The sequence below is a fragment of the Copadichromis virginalis genome, linkage group LG17, assembly GCF_057382275.1.
Source record: "Copadichromis virginalis isolate Kocher_CV1m ecotype Utaka linkage group LG17, C_Virginalis_male_GT1.1, whole genome shotgun sequence".
In the NCBI taxonomy this organism is placed as follows: Eukaryota; Metazoa; Chordata; class Actinopteri; order Cichliformes; family Cichlidae; genus Copadichromis; species Copadichromis virginalis.
Window position 1 is genome coordinate 7,157,488 of NC_140634.1, and position 12,070 is coordinate 7,169,557.

The following is a 12,070-nucleotide window of genomic DNA, read 5'->3' on the forward strand; positions in this document are numbered from 1 at the left end:
CTACTGGATTTGTCAGTAAGTTTGGCAAGCATGTGTTTTTCTTTAAATCGCTGTCTTTTGGTCTGAGTGCTATTTCAATAAAGTAAAATGTGAACAGAAAAAAAATCAGATAGTAAAATTAAAGTTTTTTTTTTTCAGAAACCTTTCAGAAACCAGAGTTTAGTGGTGAACCAGTCATGCAAGTCCAAGGATGAATGCTTCTTCAAAGCATCTACTTTAATCAAGCCCTTACCTAATTCTACCCTGCCTTAAATGTAGTCTTTGTTAAAATAAACATATTAAAGCAGCTTTAAATGTTAGCTTTAGTGGAAGTACTACACTTTTTTGCTAATGAGATCATTTGTTGTAAAGAAATATGCCATCAACAATGTAATTTGAAGTACGATTTTTCTCAAAGCATGCAAAACTTTATGTAAATAATGAATTTGCTAATACATTACTCGTTTCTCCTCTCCTTATTGCAGTTATGTCTGTCAGAACTTCATTTATGTTATGTCTCAACAAATTTAAAACTCATAAAAGGTTCAGGACAACATATTTACATGTGCAGAAGAAAATCAGTTTGTTCAAAAAAGATCCAGATTTTTCATGATAAGATACAAATGTTTTGCTGCTAATGCTTTGAGTCCATCTACAATGTAAACAAGGTTAAGGTCATCAGTGGCAGGTCTGGAACTGTTCTCAGACTCTGGATAAGACTGTAGAAGGAGGCCAGGGGCTTTCCCCACTTGTGCTGGCATGGGATGTTTATTCTTTGTCCTCTAAGTGAAGTGTTGGGATCTGAGGTCATGGCCCTTTCTGTAGGGAAGATGGGAAAGCCTTGGTAGGTCCTTAAAGACGAGGGAAATAACAACACGTGCTGAATTGTACATAACAATGGACACTTGGACATGAGGAGGAAGTTATATGTGAGAAACGAACACACCACTGGACATTTAGTGTGCAGAAGAGACAGTCGCACAAAAAAGCATCCAAGTTTTGTCTAGATTGTCTACTCCAATTTAATTTTCTCTAAGTGTATTTTTTTGAAGGCCATGCATACATCTGTATACATTTGTGGGTTTGCATATGTAAGTGTGCTCCACCTAGAAATATGATCATCTGCACAAGGCCGTCTGTACATGTGTTAAAAATCTGTACATTTTATAATTAAACTGTTCTTTTCTTTTTTAAAATTTGTAATTTTAGGGGGTCCTTTATTAGAATGATTGCATATAATCACTGAATTAATATAATTCAGGTGTCTTCTAATGAGTTTCTGCAAAAATAGACCCTTTTGTCCTTCTTTCCTTCATATCCTTCACTCTTCTGTAATGACCCAGTTACAGCGCAGAGGTTGTGAAAGTTTCATCCAGTTTAATCTAATATAAGAGTTTCCTCACTAGCTCTTCTCATTTGTGTGATGTTACATGCCTCGCTGGCACTAGCATACAAAATCAAGAGTGTGTTTGACTTGATCTCCTTCCATATCTTGCAGTTACAGTATTGTATACACCGTTAGAGAAGAAATGGATACTCTCAGTATCACTGTCCCAGCTTCTCTCTTTGATCGTGCTGCAGGGTATTTATTTTCTGCTCTTTTACTCTTCAAGGTGAATGAATACTACTTATCAAATGACCTACTGCATGTAAAAACATAAAGCTGAATACCTGCCAACTTTTAATACATTGAGGTCCATGTTTAATGACCTGAATGTTTCCTCTTTGAGGAAAGTGACTTACCCAAACGCTGTGTTAATCAGTAGGTGCTATCACTTTTCTGTTTGTTTTGGATGTTATGGTTGTGTGAATGTGCAACAGACTTAAACAGCACCCTGACTGATAAACGCACTGCTTAAAAATGGCCCCAGTAGCACAGAAACACACCCTATGTGGAAGTGAAAATATTAGCTGTGTTATAACTCTGTAATGTAGACCTGCTAGTGTTGCAAAATCCATGTAAAAGTCAACTTGTAGTCAATTTTTTTAATAAGCTCCAACTGCATTTTTCTAATCCCTCCGTGAAAGTTATAAGAATATTTATGTGAAAAGTGAGTGTGGCAGGATTCAGTTATGGCTCAGCAAGAAATCTGACTTTTAATTATAGACTGAAAGACTCCTTTTTCAGGTTTGCCATGCAGAAAAGCACCCTCTCTGCTAGTATCCACTTTATTTAGGGTGCCCACTTCTTAGGTTTACACTAATATTAAGGTTTGCTGTTGGTTACGTTTAAAATAATGTTACATGGAAACCTTAAAATATTCAATTTAGTTCTGTTTTATTTATGTTATATTAATGCACAACAACACTCAGACACTCATTTGGGGTCATGCTGAATAAAAAATTGAGTCTACTTTGAAAATCTTGGTCGTCCTATATTTCAAGATCTGTGCAATGAAACCGCACACTCATTGGCTAACAAACTGTCAGTCACAAATCAGTAGCCAGTGTGAATGCACCCGCTCTATTCTCTGTCCCTGTTTTTTCACTGCCATGTTGGTGACAGGGGAAATGGTCATGTCAACACTTCAAAACAGCTGTTTACAAACCAAGCTACATCTAGACCCATTTTCTCTAGCAACTAGAGGTTTTCAATGAGCTTTAAATTGTAGGTTACAAGCCCTACAATATTAAACAAACAAAAAATTAGAAAAAAAAATACACCAATCAGATGACCTGATAAAAGCAAACAAGCACTTCCCGAGAAAGGGAAGGAAAAACTCCCTTTTAACAGGAAGGAACCTTTGCCAGTACAAGCCCAGGGGAGGGGAAGCCATATTCCACAAGTGGTTAGGGGTGAGCAGAGAGAAACAGGACTAACGACATGCTGAGGAAGAGAGCTACTATTTTTGAACTAATAATTAAATGCAAAGGGATGTATAAACGCATAGAGTTTAAAAGAGGTGAGTGAAGAGGAAACACTTGTTGCATCATGGGAAGCCCCCAGGAGCCTAGGACGATTGCCGACTAACTAAGGGAGGGTTCAAGGTAACCTGAGCCAGAGCGTACTATAAACATGTCCAATAGGGAGGTTTTAAGCCTGATCTTAAAAGCTCTGCTGTTGGTTCCACAGGAGAGGGACCTTAAAGTTGAAGGCTCTGCATTCCACTTTTAAATATACTAGGAACTGCAATTAAGCCTGCAGTCTGAGAGCAAAGTGCTCTAGTGTAATATAAGAGCTTTACGGTGTGATCGGAGCTGATTTTTTAATCTCTTGTATGTAAGGTGAAGGACTTTAAATTTGATTCTGGATGTAACAAGAAAGGATTGAGGAGAAGATAAAAATAGAAGAAATAGTTTCTGTCTTTCGGGTCCCCGTCAGTACTCTTACCACAGCTTGAGCCTGAAAATAATAAATGCATGAACTGGTTTTCAGCATCAATAATAATAATAATAATAATAATTGGATTTATATAGAGCTTTTCAAGGCACCCAAAGCGCTTTACAATGCCACTATTCATTCACTCTCACATTCACACACTGGTGGAGGCAAGCTACGGTTGTAGCCACAGCTGCCCTGGGGCAGACTGACAGAAGCGAGGCTGCCATGTCACGCCATCGGCCCCTCTGGCCAACACCATCACTCTGACACGGGATGTTTCTAATTTTGGAGATGTTGTACAAGTGAAAGAAAGCTGTCCTACGTATTTGTTTAATTAAGCCTGTGTTTCTAAGCTAAAAAGAACTAAGACATGAAAAAAGTCATGCCTAGAAATAAAATTAAAACTGTATTTTAATTTTTCAAACTGAATATCCTATGCCTCATTCTCCTCTTCCATCTTAAATATACAGTCTTTTGGTAAGAACAATGCAGTGTAGCATGGCAGACTTTGTGGATGGGGACCTGCTCCCTCAGTAGATATGAATTACTCCTTCCAGGGTACTCCAAATCTTACCTGATCAACCTTGACTTCAAACAGCATCGCCAAACCAGCGAAAAATTGTCTTTAAAAATGGCTTTGCATAGCAAAGTGTTGCATTTCTTGGAGGTTCCTGGTACTTTAAAAATAGTCAGTTTCCTATAATAACAACACTGTGTTAACTTTTGCATGTAATACAACTTAATCCGAGACTTATCACTAACTTCCTCAGTAAATGCAGGGGCATGCATGCTTTGGCACAAGCAGCCATCCAGATCTCACTTGCTGTGTCCCTCCTTCTCACCAGACGCTGGGAACAAGAAACTATGGCCCCCAGACCTGTGTGGCTGAGTGTGCATTTGTGTGTATGTGTGTTTGTCGAACAAGCTATCAAACAGGAGCCGAGACCCGCCACCTCCACCCCCGCCATCACCTCCACAGTCCTTTTCCTGCCTGTAGGGTGATTCCTGCCCCTGCGCTCCCTCCACTTCCTTCACACACATATCAGCCTCCAGCAGCAGTACCTCTTCCTGAATCTGGCTCAAGTTCTCTGGATATTCTCTGGACAAGCAACAACAGCTCATCCATCTCTCTGTGTGTGTGTTTCCATGCCTCCATGCACTCTCTTGCTTTCCCTCTCACTTGCTTTCTCTGCTTGAATTCTCACTTAAAAGGAACGCAGCCTGAGAATATTTTAACACATTATCTTTCATCATGTGTCCCCAGGTGACATATAGTTGACTTCCGGGGCCTCTGCAAATATATTCTCAACATACATATGCATAAAATCTTACACTCCAGCTTAGCACTCTCAGGGTGTTATTTAACTTCCTCAAAACTGCCTATAATATTCCAGAGACACGTTGGCTGTACTCAGTACCACTCCCTTTCCACAGTTTCCTCAATGCCCATGTTCACGTGGGACAGATAGTCTATTTCTGTAATTAGGATTTGTAGCCCTAACTTGTATGATAATACTGATGAAAAACGAGCTCAATATATAGTGATGGCTAGCCAACTAATAAATCACAGAAAAATTAAGCACAACAGCCATTCGACGAGTGGTTTGAATTTGATCACATTCATACAAAGAATGTGGATTTCAAACAAACCCAATAATATGAATAAAAGGTGATTTCAGTGCTGTAACCTGAACTGGAACCAAAACTGTGACCAAACCACAGAAAGAAGGACAGGAATTTGGGATATAACAAAGGTCTTTTTCTTCTGGGAGTTGTGTTTAAACAAAAAGGGTTCAGGCTCTCAGGATTATATGTGACATTTGCCTTTATAAACACCACAGTAACAGCAAAACCATTTTGCCTGTTCTGGAAAATAATCCCCCCTCCCCAACCCCCTTTTTAGTTATCTGGCTGTGTCTGTTGACTGTCTGAAATCACGTTATCCTCTGTGATCCCATGGTGAACTCAGAACTTTTTTTTTTCACATTATACCTGCAGGTCGACTCCATGCTGTTATGATTAGGGCTTCCTCAGTCTGATCCAGAGGCTTTCCATAACATCATTAATGAGGTGTGTGCCTGTGTGTAAAGTCCATCTACCTGTTCAGGGTCAGAAGGGGCCATAACATCAACATCCATCAACATGGAGGGTTTGGTTGGTGTCAAAATGACAGGTCACAGTGCTCTACAGCTGGTGATGGACCCAGATCACTCTTTTCCCATTCGCAGTGCCCCGACCTCACCCCAGCAAGCAGATTGCGAGAATTGGGCTGGTGGTAGGTTGCATACCCTCGATTCTGGACCATGTTTTCTTTTCAGTGGGTCTGATGAATGAGCAGGAAAATAGTCGCAGCTTTTGTAACAGTATTGTAGTAGTACTAGTACTAGTAGCGTGGTGTTGTAGTTTAAAAAATGTTTTATAGTGGTTTTTAAATTACTGACACACATCCTCATGTAAGTGAATAATGCATTACACAAAGATATTTTTTTAACCCGAAATCATAAATATTATCAGGCTTGTTAAAAATTCTTTTCAGAATTTTCTCCAAGCACAAAGTTCAAGATTTGAGTTAAACTGTGTGAAGTCAGCACACTGTAAATGTCACAAAATGATCAACTAGCCTATTGAGCAACATCAGTACTTTTAACAGGACAAATGGGTAAACTTGAGTTACTCATACTTTTATGATGCGCAGTGCTTTGTGAAACATGTAAGGCTTACAGTATCATACTGTCATGAAAAAGGAAACTTTTCATGGGGCTCTATGCGGTCCTGTGAAAACCGAAGTGCACCTAATGATTCAATAGCTTGTACAACCAACTCTAACAGTCATCATTTGCTGTAAGACTTTATCAGTCTCTCGGAGGAATTTTGTCTCACTTTTCTTTACAGCGTTCTTTCATTTCACTGAGGTTTGTAGAGATCCCTCTATGCACGGCTCTTTAAGGTCCTTCTACACAATCAAGATCTGGACTTTCATTGGACCGTTGCGACACCTTGATTCTTTTGTTTTTCACCCATTCTGTTGTATGATCGTTGTCCTGTTTTGACTATCAGACAATCTCACATTTAACTCTATAACTTTTTGGCATACAGAGGAGTTCATGCTCACCATAATGACCAGTACCCAGGTCCTGGGGATTCGCACTGATATGCTGTGTTTGTCTTTCTTGTGGCCAGACATCTTCACTTTGGTCCAAAGGAAATTGTTGCAGAAGGCTTGTGGCTTGTTGAGATGCATCTTTGCAAACCTACGCCGTGCTGCCATGTTCTTTTTAGAGAGGAGAGGCTTTGTCTTGGCAAGACTTCAAAACAAACTGTGCTTTTCCAGTCTTTTGCTGATTGTGCTGTCATCAGCTTTAACATTAAACATGCTAAATGAAGTCTGTAGAGTCTGAGATGTAGCTCTTGGGTGTTTTGCAATTTCTCTGACCTTGGTAAATTTCCACTCTTGAAAATTTTATTGCATTGTGTTAAAACACACCTGAACCCTCCAGATCAGAAAACTGCCAAATTTCTGCTTCAACAGAGGTACTCACACTTCCTGATGATCGTTTAATTATGTACGTTTTGATTACCTAGCTGCTATTTACCCTCTTAATTCCTATGGAAACTGTAAGGGTGGACTTGGTTTTCAAAGAACTGTGAAAACTTTCTTTCCTACATTTCTGTACATCTTGTAAGTCCTAATCTAAAAACTCTTTTTTAAAAGTTTTATTTTTTTTATTTTTTTAAGATTTAAATACCAGTTGTGGCATGTTAAGGCTCTTTCTGCCCAGACAAGTTTTATTTGGTGGAAATGGTCAAAAGACAGTCCTGCCAAACCACACTGTTGGTTTTTCATAAATGTGACAGTGTGAACATAACCAATTTTCTTTTTTATGATAGGATGTGATAAATATGACAAACAGCTGTGGAGTGGGCCAGAAACACTGGCAAGAACGTTTTCCCTCCATCAGTGCTGATTGGAAAATGTATTTATATATCCAAATTCATTACATATACAACACAGTCAACTTTACTTTGTGAGACAAGTGGTAGAAATAGAAACATAAACATGAGAAAACATCATAGAAACACATACAAAATAAGTGTAAGCATGAAATGAATGAATAAAAATGCTGAAATTGCCACAAATCATATAGTGAGTGCTGCGAGTGCCCTTCAAACATGCCACAGACCCCTTCGCCCTGCCAAAATGCACACACACACACACACACACACACACACACACACACACACATAATGCTGCATGCGTACAAAAGGGGACAAGGGACAAAAATACACATTTATACACACAGTGATCTGATAGAATAAGCTTTTAATGTTGTCTAATATTGGGCCTAATGACATGCTACTATTGCCCTCACATTAATTGATATTACACAGACTCTTGAGGACATCTATTTGAAAGAAAATAAGGAGAAGCAGGGACTTGTAATAGCTTTTTAGAAATAAGATAATCATGGCTGGTGCATTACCAGTGATACAGTGATCTTTTATCTGCCACCTGATTAGAAAACACAATGATGCTCACAGTCATACCCACTTGTGTCAAAAGCATTAAGAGGCGAACATTTCTCAGATAGTGAGAAACAATCTGCCAGCTGTCAGTTTACATTTTCTTTCTTTGAAGCTCGAGACACTTACAAATTGGGGTAATAGCATTCTGGTCACATGGTCCACAATCACACAGGAATATCTGGATGGTAACACCATCCCTGCTATCTAAAAGTTAGTCTATGTTATGGCTTGAATTAAACCATCAAGTTAATGTCTGTATAACTCTATTACAATGATAATAAGATTGCTGGTGGAGCCTGAGGAAATGGGAGGCATAGAAAGGAAGTGTTCCTGTCATGGGCAACTTGAAACCTGAATCACGAGGCCCTAAAACCTGCCAGTAACTCACTTTGTATCTTCCTCCCAAAGGAGAAGGTAGTTTTTGTGTGCATGTGTGGTAAAACAGGGGTGAGTGTCTATACGTGCCTGCAAGTGTACATTTAGATCAAATGTAGCCCACTACTACATCTTAGCAACTTTTCCCATCCCATGCTCACCCCATCCACACTGACGTTGTATATTTTTGTACCCTGTCATGTCATTTCCCATCATTCTTGATGTCTTGAGCCATCTGTTGGCAGTATTTACCCCTTAAGGTTACTTAAGTGGCAGCTTTTCTTTGTGTGAAAGTATACAGTGGAAAGTGACAGGAAAGATGGGAGGGAAAGGGAAACGACATGCGACAAAAGTCGAGATCTCATGTGCTGTGATCTGAACTTCTGTCTTCACATCTTTGCTCCAAGGAGGTGAACAAATCTCTCCAGTCACTTTTTTTTAACAACCAGATTTAACAGCTGCACCTTTCAGATGTGTTCCTGCGAACGCAATAACAGATTTGAGTTTCCGTGCTTCAAGTGTTTGCACCACATGTGTTTCGCTAAAGTCACAAATGGTACCAATTTGCAGCATGTTTTGACTGTACATCAGATCTTCGGTTCAGATACCATTTTTGGATTCATGATTGCTCCTTGATGCAAGTGTTGGAGAAATAAACAAAGACACATATCTGAAAAATGTATGTCAATTTGTGGCTGAGCAGTTGCAGCAACTTTCTGACCCCTGCTGAGTTAAAGTCTGTGCCAAAAAACGAAACAAAAAAATACTTTAGTTTTTCATTTCCAGGTAAAAAAAATCTCATTGAGATTAAAAATCTCATTTCTTCACATATTAAAGAATTACAAATGTAGTAGTTAATCTGTGGTATTTTTGGATATAGCTTCTTTTTTACTGACTCGTACAACAGATTTAAACTAAAAATCTGATCTTTTGAAAGCATGAATTTATGTCAATAATAATAAATCGTCACTTACAACAGGGATGATCCAGGGTCTGAGTCACAGCTTCATGCAAACCACAGTTGACCAAGGTTAATGGTATGATGGGCATGGGTGACATAAAGCATACTCTGCACACACAAGCTATTTTTCCTCACAAGCAGACGTTCATGGGAAAACTGGAAGAATGTTTATTTATTTTCCAGCTTTGTGGCACATGCTTCACTAATACCAGATTGCACTCCCTGGCTGCTTTGTTTGGTACACCTGTTCAACTGCTCCTTACAGCAATCAGCCAATCTCACAGTAGCAACTTTGGCATGTAGAAATGGCCCAGATAACCTGCTGAGGTTCAAACTGAACATCAGAATGGGGAAGAAAGGTCAGTTAATGACTTAGTGTGGCAGGGTTGGTGGTGTTAGATGGGTATGGGTCTGAGGATTTCAGAAACTGATGATCTACTGCAAATTCAAACACAGTTATCTGTAGGATTTACAGATGGTCCAAGAAAGAGAAAATATTCAGTGAGCAGCAGTTTTCTGTGCTAAAATGGTCTGTGGATGCCAGAAGTCTAGAAAGGCTACAATGACTCATTTAAACACATAAAATCAGAATATTCAGAAGAGCGTCTCTGAATACATAACATACTAAACCTCAAAGCAAATGTGCAGCAGCAGCAGAAGAGCGCACTGGTTGCCGCTCCCCTCAACTAAAAACAGGAAACTGAGACTACAGATTGTATGAGCTCACAAAAATAGAACAATTTGAAAAATGTTGTCTGGTTTGAAGAGTCTCAATTTATGTTGCCATATTTGGATGCAAGTGTCAGAATTTGGCATGAAGAACATGAAAGCATGGCTCCATCCTGCCTTGGATCAGTGCTTTAGGCTGCTGCTGGTGGTGGAGGATATTTTAGTGACACATTTAAGGCCGCATGGTACCAACTGAGCTCTGTGTAAATGCTGCAGTCTGCCTGAATACTGTGTTTGATTGTGTCCATTCCTTCATGAGCACAGAGCACCCACCTTTGGATGCCTGCTTCCAGGAGAATAACACACCATGTCACAAAGCTCAAAGTGTTTTTTGAAGATAACAGAGTTATCAGTGAGTTTGCTTCAATCTGAGTTAATAAAAAGTCAAAAACTAACTGTGACACTCTGTATTAAATTCATATTCATATTCATATTAAATTCAATTTAACTGTCAATTCAGTTTCATTAATTTGTTGGCAAATCTCATCAAGAGCAAGCAATTGGTGACAGTGGGAAAGAAAAAACTCTCTTTTAACAGCAAGAAACCTCCGGCAGAAGCAGGCTCAGGGAGAGGCGGCCATCTTCGGCATCTAGTAGGGGACAATGAGCGAGATGGGACAAAAGACACACTGTGGAAAAAAACCAGGGATTAATAATAACTAACGAATAAATGCAAAAACAAAAGGCGGGTGACAAATCAAATATCCATAAGACACTGTACCACAGTGTCTACGGTGTGTCCACGCTGCATGTGTATGCATTTGTCTTCTCCCTGTTGTGAGTGTGCTGTCATATATGAGTGGACAGCTTCGGCAGGAAGTATTGGAATTGTATTTAGCTCCAGTCACCTTTATGATAAATACTCTTTATGCATTCTCTGATCTGTGAAGTGAAGGCTGTATTTATTTATTTTTTAAAGTTGAAAGCTGAACACCTCTCAGTTCCACTGGAGCATGATTGGCTTGCTGCCCATTTTCTCTAAAGTGAGTGTGAAATATAGCTGGGATAATAGTTTGTAAACCTTTCAGGTTGTCAGCACAAAGTGTTGGAAATCCTGCTTTTAAGAAAAAAACTGTTGAGAGATGATCTGTACGAGAGCGTAAACACATTTAAAGCCTACGCTGAAGTAGTGCCGTAGAGTTATCAGCCCCGTGGAGCTCATTATCTTTGGGGAAATTCGACTTGATTCAGTGGAGGTATTTAGATTCTACCAATCATTTTCACACAAATCCCAGAATCACCCTGTTGCTGACAACATATACACAAACACCCTAATCATGCATGATTTACATTACTCTAAACATCCATGATCTTAAGGAATGTTTATCAGAGAGCACAGCTTATGGTAAAATGAAGGTCAGGGGGGTTTGTAACTGCAGTTGGGGAGGAATCAAGGGGGTTGTTTTAGGGGGCCTGAGAGGTGTGAGTGACACTCTTGCTTAGGCTCCCAGGGCCCAGTAGGATCAGTGCGTGTGGAGCCAAGCCAGCTCGCCACACAATGAGGGGAAATGGGAATTTAATACAAACTTTCTCACAAAGTCTCTCAGACCTCCCGCCTCTGTTGCCGGTTTCACTTCCAGACACCCCCAGCCTCGCAATCACCACCTCCTCCACCTCAACCACAACAAGTTGTCAGAAACCTCTAAGAGATGTCGAGTAGCGCGCTGCCATGAATTTACCACTTGACACCATTTTCCCTCCAACTACAATAAATAACGTAAATATTAAAGCTCACGATAACATGAGTTTTAGATACAGCAGTTCAAACATTGCACACTTTTCTTTAATTTTTTTAAGTGATTCACACACAATTACAAGTCGGCACAGTATATATGGTTAAGAAACATCACATTCTCTGTTACTTGCTGCACACAACAGTGCACGAAGACATGCTATTGTTTGTCGCGCTGTTGGTAATATTGTTATTTTGAACCTGGACAGAAGACCCACTGAGCCGTGTCTTTGTCTGGTAGTGTCATTAAGCGAGTGGCTTTGTTGTTCCACAGTTCATAATTACTGTGGAACAACAAAAACTAGAGGATACAATGGCTTGTGTTGGGTGAGCAAAGATGAATGGCTGCAGTTCTGCATGCTTACCATACTGCATTTCCTTCATTTTTATGTACAAACAAACAGTATTCTGTTCACACATGCAGTTGCACTGCATATGCATTCAATAG